This window comes from Rana temporaria, chromosome 1, assembly GCF_905171775.1.
Source record: "Rana temporaria chromosome 1, aRanTem1.1, whole genome shotgun sequence".
NCBI classification, from domain to species: Eukaryota; Metazoa; Chordata; class Amphibia; order Anura; family Ranidae; genus Rana; species Rana temporaria.
In genome coordinates this window covers 469,981,928-469,997,366 of record NC_053489.1, presented here as the reverse complement: position 1 = coordinate 469,997,366, position 15,439 = coordinate 469,981,928, and the positions used below count along the sequence as shown (strand labels likewise).

The 15,439-nt window shown below is 44.0% G+C and overlaps 1 protein-coding gene across 3 annotated transcripts in view; it reads left to right on the top strand.

Moving 5' to 3' along the window:
• The window catches only part of ANK2 (ankyrin 2), a 711,894-nt gene that overhangs the window by 387,655 nt on the left and 308,800 nt on the right, over positions 1-15,439 (top strand). The window contains exon 1 of one of the 3 annotated variants that reach the window (XM_040328698.1): positions 14,923-15,439. This exon is cut by the window's right edge and continues 485 nt beyond it. The exons of the other annotated variants lie outside the window; for them this stretch is intronic. The gene's annotated coding sequence lies outside the window, so the exon portion shown is untranslated. Of the gene's footprint in view, positions 1-14,922 lie in introns of those variants that run through there. 3 annotated transcript variants of the gene reach the window in all.

Genomic DNA, 15,439 nt, shown 5'->3' with positions numbered 1-15,439 from the left:
GTCCTCAGTCCCCCCACATTAAAGTCCTCAGTCCCCCCACATGACAGTCCTCAGTCCCCCCACATGACAGTCCTCAGTCCCCACACATGACAGTCCTCAGTCCCCCCACATAACAGTCCTCGGTTCCCCCACATGACAGTCCTCAGTCCCCCCACATGACAGTCCTCAGTCCCCACACATGACAGTCCTCAGTCCCCCCACATAACAGTCCTCGGTTCCCCCACATGACAGTCCTCAGTCCCCCCACATGACAGTCCTCAATCCCCCCACATAACAGTCCTCCGTTCCCCCACATGACAGTCCACAGTCCCCCCACATGACAGTCCTCAATCCCCCCACATAACAGTCCTCCGTTCCCCCACATGACAGTCCTCAATCCCCCCACATGACAGTCCTCAGTCCCCTCACATGACAGTCCTCAGTCCCCCCACATGACAGTCCTCAGTCCCCCCACATGACAGTCCTCAGTCCCCTCACATGACAGTCCTCAGTCCCCCCACATGACAGTCCTCAGTCCCCCCACATGACAGTCCTCAGTCCCCCCACATGACAGTCCTCAGTCCCCCCACATGACAGTCCTCAGTCCCCCCACATGACAGTCCTCAGTCCCCCCACATGACAGTCCTCATTCCCCTCACATGACAGTCCTCAGTCCCCCCACATGACAGTCCTCAGTCCCCTCACATGACAGTCCTCAGTCCCCCCACATGACAGTCCTCAGTCCCCCCACATGACAGTCCTCAGTCCCCACACATGACAGTCCTCAGTCCCCCCACATAACAGTCCTCGGTTCCCCCACATGACAGTCCACAGTCCCCCCACATGACAGTCCTCAATCCCCCCACATAACAGTCCTCCGTTCCCCCACATGACAGTCCACAGTCCCCCCACATGACAGTCCTCAATCCCCCCACATAACAGTCCTCCGTTCCCCCACATGACAGTCCTCAATCCCCCCACATAACAGTCCTCCGTTCCCCCACATGACAGTCCTCAGTCCCCTCACATGACAGTCCTCAGTCCCCCCACATGACAGTCCTCAGTCCCCTCACATGACAGTCCTCAGTCCCCCCACATGACAGTCCTCAGTCCCCCCACATGACAGTCCTCAGTCCCCCCACATGACAGTCCTCAGTCCCCCCACATGACAGTCCTCAGTCCCCCCACATGACAGTCCTCAGTCCCCCCACATGACAGTCCTCATTCCCCCCACATGACAGTCCTCAGTCCCCTCACATGACAGTCCTCAGTCCCCCCACATGACAGTCCTCAGTCCCCCCACATGACAGTCCTCAGTCCCCCCCACATGACAGTCCTCAGTTCCTCCACATTACAGTCCTCAGTCCCCCCACATTCTAATCCTCAGCTCCCCCACATGACAGTCCTTAGCCCCCCCACATCACTGCAATCCTGAGGCTCGGCATCCTCCCCCACATTCAGTTATTGGCTCTTAACTTCACCCCCACACTCTCCTACCTTAAACAGACAGATCGGAGGGAGGGAGGCACAGCGTGTCTGGATAGGTGCAGGAGAGGAGTTGCAGGGAGGGAGGCGGGACAGTTCTAGATGGAGGTCCGAGGTAACAAACAGGTGATTGGCTGCTAGGATGAAGGACAGTCCTAGCAGCCAATCGCCTGTTAGATAACCTCGGGCAGCTCCGTCCTACACCCAGAAGTGTCCCGCCTCCTGCTGTCAGCACTGTGAGGATTACACAGCAACGGCAGGAGAAAGAAAAGGCTCCTACATACCATGGCGGTCTGAATGGCAGAGTGCCGCGGGCTGCATTTGGCCCACGGTCCACCATTTAGTGATGCCCACTCTCAGGGCCAGATTAAGAACATCATGGGCCTGGTGCTGAGGATTTTGGTGGGGCCTTTTAGGCTGCATTCACACCTCCGCGACAAGTAACGCCGCGTACGCGGCGTATTTTGCCGCGAATAGTGTAACTTTTTTTTTACAAATCCTTCCTATTGCTTTGTATGGCCGAACGCCAATGCCGCCTGAAAAAAAGGGTCCGGGACTTTTTTTCATGCCGCAGGTGTACGGCGTCTATGAGATGTGAACCATCTCATAGACAGCAATGGGAATTCTCCCCTCCAGCGGCACGAGCCGGCTTCGGGCGTTTTGTCGCGGAGGTGTGAATGGGGTGTAATAAATAATAAATAAATGCGTGGGAATGACATGAACGCAGCCCAGCCAAGGCAAGTGACCAAAGGCACAGAACCCAGAAGGAAGACCGGGTGAAGATGGAAGTGTCCAGGCCCCGCCTGATTCATTGCAGCACTGGAGGGCTCAGTCTGAAAATTTAAGTGTACCCTAATGTGCCAATATGCTGTGCATACTTGTACATTGTGGCATAACCTACCCCAGGGCCTCTAAAAAGTAGTAATGTCAGGAAAGTTTACTACCGCTTTATTATCACAGGATCCCAGGAGCCTCTTATGGGGCCCCTACTGACCCAGTGGCCCTTGGGCAGTGCCTAAGTGCACAGTTGCCAACATTTAAAAAATATTTTCAGGGCCACTTTTTTATATAAGTGCTATATTTAGAGTAGCTGAGATCCCCGATGTTCCTCTATACATCATAGTAGTAATCACAAAATTAAATGAGTACTAATAATGGGGCAGAACAAATATGAGAACTGATATTTCCTTTAGTTGAACTAACAAAAGTGTGTCCATTCTAGAGCTGGTAACATTGAGGATATTCAGTATAATTTTAAAGAACTGTTTTTGTGGGTAAGCGACATAGGGGAGGAGTATGGACGGTATATAAGTGGGAAGTATGTGCAGGTGAGGGAGAGGAATGTGGAGGGTCTAACAGTGGGCACTATGTACAGGAGAGGAGTACAAAGGGTACGGAAAAAAGCACTATGTACAGGAGAGGAGTGTGAAGGGTATGACAATGGGCAGTATGTACAGGAAGAGTGAGGGGGTATGACAGAGGGTAGTACGTACCAGAGAGAAGTGTGGAGGGTATGATGGGGCAGTATGTACAGGAGAGGAGTGTGGAGGGTATGACAGTGGGCAGTATGTACAGGAGAGGAATGTAGACGGTATGATAGTGGGCTCTATGTATAGGAGAGGAGTGTGGAGGGTATGACAGTGAACACTATGTATAGGAGAGGAGTGTGGAGGGTATGACAGTGGGCACTATGTATAGGAGAGGAGTGTGGAGGGTATGACAGTGAGCAGTATGTACAGGAGAGGAGTGTGGAGGGTGCGACAGTGGGCACTAAGTACAGGAGAGAAGTGTATGACAGCAGGCACTATGTACAGGAGAGGAGTGTGAAGGGTATGACAGTGGGCGCTATGTATAGGAAAGGAGTGTGGAGGGTATGACAGTGGGCACTATGTACAGGAGAGGAGTGTGTAGGGTATGACAGTGGGTACTATGTATAGGAGAGAAGTGTGGAGAGTATGACAGTGGGCACTATGTACAGGAGAGGAGTGTGGAGAGTATGACAGTGAGCACTATGTACAGGAGTGGAAGGATATTTAGGGACTGCGTAGTGGTTAAGCGGGTCATACATGGATTGAAATTACGCCAATTATGCAGAGACCAGCCATAGTCAATCTATGTATGGGCTAGCTGGTTTTACACAAGTCAATCTATTAATCAACTTGAGTACAACCAGCCTGTTTTTTTTTTTCTTAAAACAATCAGTGCTGCCAGCTAAAGTTAGCAACACTGATCATTGTACGCACTGGCAGAACACAATAACACTGCAGGAGTGATTCCCCCATCCACAGGTCAGCAGGTGAGAGGGTGTGTGGGGACAGGCAGATCAAAGGGATACACTTCTGTGTGTAAAGAACAAATCTGGGCAGTCTGCGAAGTTTGTAAACAAAATGAAACATTGTAACTAACATTGTAACTAAATTTAACCACTTAAAGTCCAACACTTGTTTCTTAAGTTGGAAAGCAATATTATTTGCTAGAAAATTACTTGGAACTGCCAAACATTATATATATTTTAGCAGAGACTCTAGGGAATACAATGGCTATTGCTGCAATATGTTATGTCACACTGCATTTTCCCACTTCAATGAATAATAAAAACCATAAAAACAAAACAGAGAAGTTAGCCCATTTTTTTTTTTTTGTTTTGTTTTAATGTGAAAGATGATGTTACGCCGCAACAATCGTGAGAGAATCGTCATCTATCTTCTAAGCAAAAAAATTGCAATTCTCATTTTAGCCAGAATCGTGCAGCTCTGTACCGTGCAACATAAAAAGTGCAAAGACCACCATAGAGTAATTTTCTAGCAAAAAACAAATGATGATTTTTACATGTAGTAGAGAAGTGTCAGAATTGGCCTGGGTGGTAAGGGGTTAATTACCATGAGTAATATACAAATAATTATTATAAGCCCTGTGATCCTATCAGTCTGCTGCAGTGTGTCAGCTTGTACTTATATTGGCCGCTCTGAATGTAGCTTCTGACAGGCTGTGCAAGCAGGCCCGTATCTCCGGAACCATAAATGATAGGTGCGTCTCATTGGAGAGGCAGACCACCTCCGTATCACCAACCGTCAACAGGGTATGCAGAACAACAATGGAGGGAACAGCCTCCCTCCTGGGAACAGAATTACGTTTATTACCCCAATACAAGGATGGAAGAGCGAGAGGTTGTAGATCTGGACGAAAAATCCAGAAAAAGAAGGCGAGTCTAAATTTAGGTGGCATTTTTAATTTAAGCGATACTATCTTATCCCCTAAGGAGACAAATATTTTACACTTGGGTCTTAAATGCGGACTAAAAAGACCTATCAATAAATTTGACGTATTTATTGACATCCACAAATACGTACGTAAAATAAATATGAAAAAATATTTTCTCAACAAAAATCGAGAATCTGCCTTTGTGGCATCTTCGGTGGTGTTGGATAGTGGCTTGCGCAATAAGTCACTGTTCAACCCCCTGAATAAAGCCAATCACCAGATAGAGGCCTTTAAAGGACTAGTTTTGAGGGACTTGCAACAGATAGTCCCTAAGAAAAATGTCAATCCTCAATATATCTTGGACGGTATTAAAATGTTGGAAGAAAAAAAGAATCTCATAATACGCCCTGCAGATAAAGGAGGAGGAGTAGTTATTTTGGACAAAGCATTTTATGTTAATCAGTTGACTGAAATGTTGAGTGACACTAGTACCTATGTTAAATTGGATAAAGATCCATCACCCCAATACGAGATTGATTTGGAACACCTGATCAATATGGGTTTTAAATCAAGGGTTTTGAATAGTCGTGAGAAAAAATACTTGGTACCAAGTTTCAATAGAATTCCGACTATTTATACGCTTCCAAAGATACATAAGAGCACGCACTGTCCCCCAGGTAGACCCATTGTTAATGGGATAGGGTCCCTGACATCAAGACTCGGCCAATATTTGGACCTGTATCTACAAGAAAGCGTTATACATACTCGTGCATATTTGAAGGATACTAAAAGTCTCCTGAATTTTTTGCAAACCATTGATCTTACTAGTAAGAAGGAAGTATACCTTGTTACAGCTGATGTTACATCGCTGTACACGGTGATCCAGCACGATGATGCTCTCTTAGCACTCAACTGGAGCCTCAGTCAACGTGAGGATATCTCCCATAATAAAAAAATCTTCTTAAGAAATGCATTAGATTTTTGTCTTGGACATAATTTTTTTTGGTATGGAGGAGAGTTCTATTCCCAATGCCGGGGAGTAGCAATGGGAGCTCGTTTTGCTCCAAGCATAGCAAATATGTTCATGAGTGAGTGGGAGGACAAAGTTATTTTTTCAGTCCCACGTCCATCTCTTTTGTTCTATAAAAGATATATTGACGATTTGTTCTTTATCTGGGACGGCCCACTCACTGCTTTGCAGATATTTTTAGATGAATTGAATTCCAACACTAAAAATATTGTACTTACTAGTACCATTAGTCAGGATAAAGTCAACTTTTTAGATCTAGAAATCTCCAGGACAGATTTGGGATTGTCAACAAAGGTATTTTTCAAGCCAACTGATTCGAATAGTTACCTGCCAGTTAGCAGTGGTCACCATCCGATGTGGCTGAAAAATATTCCCAAAGGTCAGCTTACCCGAGTAAGGAGGAACTGTACTAACACCACGGACTTCCTTGCTCAGGCTGAAATCATAAAAGGAAAATTTCTAGAGAAAGGCTATAAAAAAGAGAGGTTGGATCCAATTATAAAAGATCTGGCTTTACAACCTAGAGAACATCTTCTTCTAGATGGAACAGTGACAAGATCCCCTAAGAGTCACGAATGGAACTTTATATCCGGATATCATGCCCAGTATAAAGAGATAGAGGCCATTTTCTCTAATCACTGGCATATATTGCTAATGGACAAAGTCCTCATGGCAGTGTTGCCAGATAAACCAGGTTTTATCTACAGAAGGGCTCAGAGTTTCTCTGACAAACTAGTCTGTAAGGTACTTGATCCACCCACTAGACCGTCTAGTTTCTGGGACTGTGATGGCTTTTATGCCTGCCGTAAGTGCAGAGCATGCCGGGAAATTACACGCCCCATGAGAGGAGTAAAGAATTTTACATCCAGTGCCAATAACAAAGAATTTTTGATTAGTGAGTTCATCACTTGTAATACCACCCATGTGGTATATGCTCTCCAGTGCCCTTGTGGTTTACTTTATATTGGACGTACTAAACGTCAACTTAAAGTACGTATTGGGGAGCATATTGCTAATATCCTGTTGGGTTTCAAGGATCATAACGTTTCGTTACACTTTAAACTTTTTCATAAGCAAGACCCGAGTGGCCTGAAGTTTTGGGGCATTGACCATTTGAAACCTACATGGAGAGGCTCTAATCTGGTGAGGGACTTATCAAAAAGAGAGACCCAATGGATAATCTCGGCTGACACTTTGGCCCCGAAGGGCCTTAATATTGATTTAGATATCAATTGTTTTATTAGTGATTATTGAGAGATTATCGATCTGTGAGTTATGTCTGCTTTATATTTTCGGGACTTACTCTATGGGATAATATATATATATATTTTTTTGCCATACAATTTTTGCCTCCCATTTATGGTTCTTTTTTTAGCTGTTTTTTGACCATTAGCTGGCATTTTTTGTTGGCTTCCCATGGTGGGGCATTTTGCAAACAACCTGTTTGTGACCTGCTTCTGCCTGATGCTGAGGTTAGCCGTAGATATACTTAACCACCACAAGATGGAGCATCTATATATATGTCTTCTTCTTTTTTTGGCTATATTATTTGTAGCAATACATAATGTTTTATTTATATTTGTAATATGATATTCATTTTAAAGCCGTTTTTTAATTTAGATATATTTATTATATATATATGTATGTATGCTTTTGATTGATATAGATATATTGGTTGATTTGGCTTTTACATATTGATGCTTAATTGATCAATACATGTTTTTTAATAAGTGTGATCTTATGCTGCTTCGTGTCACATGAGTATGCCTTTCATGAACATGTACATATATTATTCCGCTTTGCATAATTAATATATACTGTGTATTGATGTGATGTATTTTGAGGTCTGTTATTACTCCACATGCTGCCCCTCTGCTCTGTTGAGTGGCTGTGCCGCATTGTGGTGTACGAGACAGATTATTCTGTGGAGACCGTTGTTTGCTCGTTCCCATATGCTGGCAGTGATTAGAGGTAGGCGGGACAAGCACCAATGCCCGCCCTCCACTACACGGCGATTGGAGCGGTGCTCAATTGGTTTGCCTATTTATATTAGCGTCTGCAGTCGTGAAGCCACGCCCTCTGTCGAAGTCCTATGACGAAACGCGTCAGGGCGTGGCTTATCACGACGCTCAGGAAGTGACCTATGCGCTCCACCAGAGCCTCTGCTGGAACCAGGACAGTCTGTCTCCCACGAGATTACACCAGGCCAGTATGATGCTACTCCAGTCCTTGGAGATGGTGACTATGTTGCGCTATTGATTTTATTTACATGTACGTGCATTGATTGAGGGGAATCTGTGCTGTGGGGCTCTTGTTTTACATTACCATTAAAAACGGAATTACGCTATGGCATTTCTCTGTGTTTTTTTGGTCTGTTTGGGAGACTATTAGCAGATGTTTCTGATTACCCTACCTGAAGAGTTCTGTCAGTCTGGAGATATTATACATCGCCTTATATTCATTTTGTTGCGGTGAGTTCGCACCCCAGAGGGGGCTTACTTTGTCCCACGTGGTGCCCTTTAAGGAATTCGGGTGGAAGGTGTTTGCTATCTGATTTCTTCCTTATATCGGACACTGTATCAATGGACTTTTCTTTATTTTACTGACACACTCTTTTATTCTGCACCGAGTGTATAAGTGGTTCCTTCTTTGGGATTTACACTAGAACATACCACTATTAGCGCTGTTTGTGATTTTTTCTATGCTGACAATTTTTGTTCTTATAGATTTTAAATCTCTTTTTATATAAATGATAGCCGTCCCATATTTTAACCAGTTGTGGGGTAGCTCTTCCCATGCCTACCCCCAAATGTAGGGTTTCTGTGACCTCTGGTCATCGAGCTACAACCCCCCAAATTCGATCTTAAAAAAAAAAAAAATCTTAAAAAAAAAAAAAAAATTTTTTTTTTTTTTTTTTTTGGGCAAATGGGCCTATCTTGAGAAAGGGGCCTGGAGCTGCAGCTCCATCAGCCCCATTGTTAATCCGGCCCTGCCCACTCTATACACTACACATCTTATAGTCAATATTCCCTTGTCCCTCTTTGGAGTGAGCAAGAGAGGATGGTTACATTCCTGCATACAGTGGGACCATGGAGAATTAACACAGTCATATCTCTAACAGGGAGTTGGATCACAGCAGAGAAAAAGGGAATTTGGAGATTTGGAGGAGGCTGAGAGCAATAGAAGGTATACTTTTTCGAGTTTAGTGTCACTTTAAAGCGGGATTCCACCCGAAATTTTTTTTTTTTTAAAAGTCAGCAGCTACTAACAGTGTAGCTGCTGACTTTTAATAAGGACACTTACCTTGTCCTACTTGCCCGCGCTGATGGCCCCCCGATGCCGATCCCACGACTGATGCAGGTCCCGCGCCGCCATTCACACTAGGGGAAACAGGCAGTGAAGCCTTACGGCTTCACTGCCCATTTCCTACTACGCCTGTGTGAGTCTCTTGCCGGCTTGTGAATGGGCGGCTGCTCTCTGAGAACACACACAGTTCCCAGAAAGCAGCGCGCCCCATTCACTAGGAGAAGGAGAAGAAGAAAACACACCGCGGTGCCGAAGAGGCAGATTACGGACTTCCGTATAGCAACAGGTATTTCGGGTGAGTATACATTTTTTTTTTTCACTTTTTATTTTTTTATTTTTTTTAGGACTTTTGGCCAAATGTTGTTTTCCTGGGTGGAACTCCGCTTTAAGACTGGATTTACTTTTATGCATTCCAGTAACACACGACACTCTTCAATGCCTTGCCTTGCAGACCTACTTCAATACAGTAGATGTGAACTGGTCAAAACTGCAACATACCTACCATATGTTGTAGTGCAGGGGTAGGCAACCTGTCAGGGGTTGAGATCTACCTGACAAAGTGGAGGTAATAAGCAGAAAGTAAAAACTAGCACATTGCTTAATAAAAACAGTACCCAAAGTACACACGAACACATGTTGGCCACGCATTTAACCCTTTTTTTTTAACGCCCTAGATGTTAACCCCTTCCCTGTCAGTGTCATTAGTACAGTGGTAGTGCATATTTTAAGCACTGATCACTGTATTAGTGTCACTGGTTCCCCAAAAAAGTGTCAGGTGTCTGATTTGTCCGCCGTAATATATCGCAGTCCCGCCATAAGTCGCTGATCGCCGCCATTAAAAGAAAAAAAAAAATAAACATATTCATAAATATATCCCATAGTTTGTAGACGAGATAACTTTGCGCAAACCAATCAATATACGCTTATTGGGAATTTATTTTACCAAAAATATGTAGCAGAATACATTTTGGCCTAAATTGATGAAGAAATTTGATTTTTTTAATTTTTATATTGGCTATGTTTTATAGCAGAAAGTAAAAAAATTCAATAAAAGGTGATCAAATACCACCAAAAGAAATCTCTATTTGTGGGAAGAAAAGGACATAAACTTTATTTGGGTACAGTGTTGCATGACTGCACAATTGTCAGTTAAAGTAACGCAGTGCCATATCGGAAAAAATGACCTGGTCATGAAGGGGGGTAAACCTTCCGGAGTTGAAGTGGTTAATATAAGTACATAACTTTTCTTCACAGGTCTGGTCAGGCCTGGTTCTCACCTATGCAGGCTGCAGTTTGCATATTCCAGGTGCATTTTGCATTTTTCAATACACGTTTTTGATCAATTGAAGTCTATGGAACCAAAAAACTGAAAAAAGTCCCTGGCCCTTTCCATAAAATGCACAGATGTGAACATGACCCATAGGAAACCATGATAAATGGACTGCAGTGTGTTTCTGCAAAACTGAAAACGCACAAAAAAATGCATAGGTCTAAACCATGCCTAAAGGGGAAAGCATTTTTTTTTATCACTCCCCAGCTTTAAGTGTGAACTACCTTAAGGCGGAGTTCCACCCAAAAATGAAACTTCCGCTTTTCAGAATCCTCCCCCCCTCCGGTGTCACATTTGGCACCTTTCCGGGGGGGAGAAGGGAGCAGATACCGGTGTAATTCAGGTATTTGCTCCCACTTCCAGGCATAGGTCGCCTACTTCGTCCTCCCCGCTGTCTTCTGGGAGACGCACAGGTCCCAGAAGACACGGGATCACGCAGCCCGACTTGTGCATGCGCAGTAGGGAACCAGGAAGTGAAGCCGCAAGGCTTCACTTTCTGATTCCCTTACTGAAGATGGCGGCTCCTCCACCCAAGAGCCGAGGGACAGATCTGCTTCGGGTGCCGACATCGTGGTTGCCCAGGACATATAAGTGTCCATATATTAAAAGTCAGCAGCTGCAGTATTTGTAGCTGCTCACTTTTAATCCGCTTTAACTTTTTAACTCCACTTTAACCTGCCTGGCGGTATTCCCGAGTCTGACTCGGGGTTAGATTTTCCTGCTGCGAGCGGTAACCCCCGAGTCAGACTCGGGCTTGCCTCGCTAGATCCACAGGCATGGTTTACTTACATTGTCCCTGGATCCAGCGATGCCACCGCGCTGTGCGAGCGAGCGGGACCTCGCTCGATTCACACAGTGCCTCTGTGTGACGCCGATCTCCGTTCCCTGCGACGTTACGACGCACGGGGACGGAGAACGGCGCCAAATTCAAAAAAGTAAACAAACACTTTACATACAGTATACTGTAATCTTACTGTAATCTAAACACACCCCCTTGTCCCTAGTGGTCTGTCCTGTGTCATGCATGTCATTTTATATAATAAAAACGTTTCTTTCTGCCTGAAAACTGTAGATTGTCCATAGCAACCAAAAGTGTCCCTTTATGTCAAAAATAGTTTTAGATCAGCTAAAAAACAGCGATAATAAATCAGAATCACTTGCAGAATTGTGCGATAGCGATTTGTGGGGAAATTCGTCATAAAAAAAAAAAATAATGACAGCGACAATTCTGCAACTGAGCAAATTTCAGTGATTTTGATTTGATTACATTATTGAATAATTTTTATTATAATTATATTATTATTTGTTATAATTATTTATAATTATTTATTATATTATCATTTATAATTTTGTTTTTAAAAAAATGTCATACCCGGGATGCCTATTAGAATCTTGTTTGGTCAGATTTAAGTGAGTTATTTCTAAAAATTACAGACCTACAATATAAAACGCCAAATTTCCTTGCAAATAATGGTACCGCTTTCAGCATGTTTTTTCTGAAAGAATCATACCGCCAGGGAGGTTAAAGAGGAAGTCCACCCTAAAAAAAAAAAAATTACACCAAAATGCTCAAAATAAATAAATACATAAAAAAATAAAAAAAATAAAAAAAAATTTAATTTTACTTACCAGAAATTCCGGTTGCTATGCGGATATTCCTAATCTGCCTGTTCCTAGTTTGCGGCAGGTCTTCTTCCTCGTCCTCCTCACGTTGTCTTCTGGCCAATGGGGCGCGCTGCCTTCTGGGAACTGTGTGTATCCCATAGAGCAGCTGCCCATTCACAAAGCGCAGTAGGAAACAGGCAGTGAAGCCGCAAGGCTCCACTGCCTGTTTCCCTTAGTGAGGATGGTGGCGTCGAGATCTGCTGCGATTGAGGGATCGGCCTTGGGGGCCGACATTGCCGGCGCCTAGGACAGATAAGTGTCCTTATTAAAAGTCAGCAGCAGTGTTTTTAGCTGCTGACTTTTAAAAAAACAAATTACGGGTGGAACCCCGCTTTAAAACAGAGGTTCACCCAAATAACATCTATATCAGACCAACTTCTTTATACTTCTAACATGTACAGTCCGCATTTTTTTTTTTTTTTTTTTACGCTGTACATACTGTATAATCTTTATTTGCAATCTGGCTTCCGGTACTTCTCCCCGCGGGAGTAGGCGTTTCCAAGCTGAGGACGAATGTCCTCTGGGAGGTCGCCCAGATGATTGACGTCCTTTCAGAAAAAGTTCCCCCCCGGCGGATAAGGCCCCCGCCCCCGGTATTGCGTAGGCGCGTCACGAGTCACGGCACTTCCGAAAGAAGCCAACATGAATAAGTTCTATACGGCGCCTGCGCAGTCAGCTCTACACGGCTCCTAGTCGGTGCGCAGGCGCCTAATAGAGCCGACTCGCAGCTCTGCATGTTCTACGCAGTGACTCGTGACGCGCCTACGCAATACGGGGGGCAGAGCCTTATCTGCCGGGGTGAACTTTTTCTGAAAGGACGTCAATCATCTGGGCGACCTCCCAGAGGACATTCCTCTCAGCTTGGAAACGCCTACTCTCGCGGGGAGAAGTACCCGGAAACCAGATTGCAAATAAAGATTATACGGTATGTACAGCGTAAAAAAAAAAAAAAAATGCGGACTGTACATGTTAGAAGTATAAAGAAGTTATTCTAATATAGATGTTATTTGGGTGAACCTCCGCTTTAAGTAATAGCTGTGTGGGATGAACTGATAAAAAAAAAGTAGACACAGTTTATTAGGTTAAGGTGGGATAGGCTTACATAGTATAATTTGGTTATTATTATTATTATTATCATCATTGTTATTATTATTTTATAGGGTTTTTATTATTTTTATCATTATCATTATTGTTTTTTTTTTTTTATTATTAATACATGTTTTGTATTTTTGGGGGTTTTGTTAACTTTTTTTGTCTGAGTATAGAGCTGTGTTTGTCCCAAACACCTAGGCGATTCGAGTCACGGGCAGAATCGCTGCGATTCCAGAATCGCGGCAAAACGTGAGACTTGCAATGCCTCTACGTGCTAATGGCACTCTTATCGCAGTGCCATTTTGATGCGCGATAAATTGTGCTGCAATCGCAACAAAATTGCAATGTGCAAAGCTTGTCGCTCAAAAAGGAGCAGGAGCTTCTTTTGGGGCGACAGCGTCGCGTGTTGCAATTTTGCTGTGATCACAGCGCGATAACAACCATAATGGCATTGCATCGCAATCGCGTCCTGCAGTTTATGAATAAGCACTGTACGAGAGTGTAAAACACGTTAGCCCTTTTCCTGATTTTTTTGCTGTGACATATCCATGTTGTGACCAGTTTTTATTAAAAGGAACACATTTTTATTTTTAGAGTGCGGCCGTCCCGGTTCTTTCTTATACATTTTTGCGTCCTGCAGTTTGCCGCGATTCTGGAATCGCGTGCAGAATCTCAGTGATTCCATCCATCCCAGTGGGGAATGGCGCCTCACTGTCTGACTTATCATTATTGTTGTTGTTGTTTTTTAGGCTTATATAGTATAATATAGTGTTGTAATGTTGTATTATTTTTATTTTTACTGTTATTTTATTTTAGACAGGACAGAAAGTCTGCAAACAATAGATGTTTATAAATCAAAGCATTTTTGTAAAACACTGACCAAAAAAAAAAAAAAAAAAGCCTGCAAAAATGCATGTACCTTCTATGGGCCATATTCTCAAATAATTTACGCCGGCGTATCAGCAGATACGCCAATGTAAGTCCGATCCTATGTTTAAGTGTATTCTCAAACTGAGATACACTTAAACATGCCTAAGATACGACGGCCTGCGCCGTTGTATCTTAGGCTGCAATATTTACGCTGACCGCTAGGTGGCGGTCAGCGTAGAATATGCAAATGACTAGTCACGCCGATTCTCTAACGTACACTTGCCCGCCGTAGTGTTTTAATGTCGTTTCCGTAAGCGATACGCGGCGTAAAGATAAACATGCCCCCTAGGTGGCGTACTCAATGTTAAGTATGGCCGTCGATCCCGCGTCGAAATTTGAAAATTTAACGTCATTTGCGTAAGTCGTCCGTGAATGGCGCTGGACGCCATTTACGTTACAGTCAAAACAAATGACGTCCGTGAGACGTCATTTAGCGCAATGCACGTCGGGTAATTTACCCGACGGAGCATGCGCATTACGATCGGCGCGGGAGCGCGCCTAATTTAAATGATCCACGCCCCCTACCAGGATCATTTGAATTAGGAGGGCTTGCGCGGGTGGACTTTACGCGACGCCGCCGCAAGTTTACAGGTAAGTGGTTTGGGAATCAGGCACTTGCCACTTAAACTTGCGGCGGCGTAACGTAAAGGACATACGTTCCGCCGCCTCAGATCTTTAAGAATATGCCCCTATATGACTAAAAGGCGACAAATGATGATACAATGCAAAGTGTTACAATATTGTAACACTTTGCATTGTATCATTTGTCGCCTTTTAGTCATATAGAAGGTACATGCATTTTTGCAGGCTTTTTTTCTTGGTCAGTGTTTTACAAAAATGGAAAGAAGTAATAATAAAGCATAAACCCAAACAAATGATAAATAATAATAAAGAGCGTTAATCTGTGCACCCCCCTGACATAGGATGTGAAGATGTTGATGTGGATTCCCCTGGACTGTGAGTGAAATGTGCTCCCAGCAGGAGTATTCAGGCTGTGTTCTCTGTATGCAGGCTCACGCAGCGACTTGTTACAGATGACGATATGAATATTCTGAAGACTGCTATTGCTTGTTCATTCATGCATGTGAAGGGTGCTAGTGAAAAGCAGGTGGACGGGGCATAGCCAGACCTGCTTCACATTGGAGCTGCAATAATGTAATTAAATAGAAACTAGAAGCATAAGGGCAGAGGGAAGGAAGCAAGTCATGTGTTCAATCCAAGGCAGTCCTAGCAGCAGCAGCAGCAGCAGCAAGTCATTAAGGCAGACTGCACCATTTGTATTCTAACTCTGCGATGAGGTGCTTGTGGAATTTCTAAGAGCTCTTCCTCCCCTACTCACTTCACAGAGGTGGCCTCTTCCTGGCTGTAGTCAGAGGACGCAGGCTTTGCTGAAAGGTCCCAGAAGACCTTTCTGGTTTGCT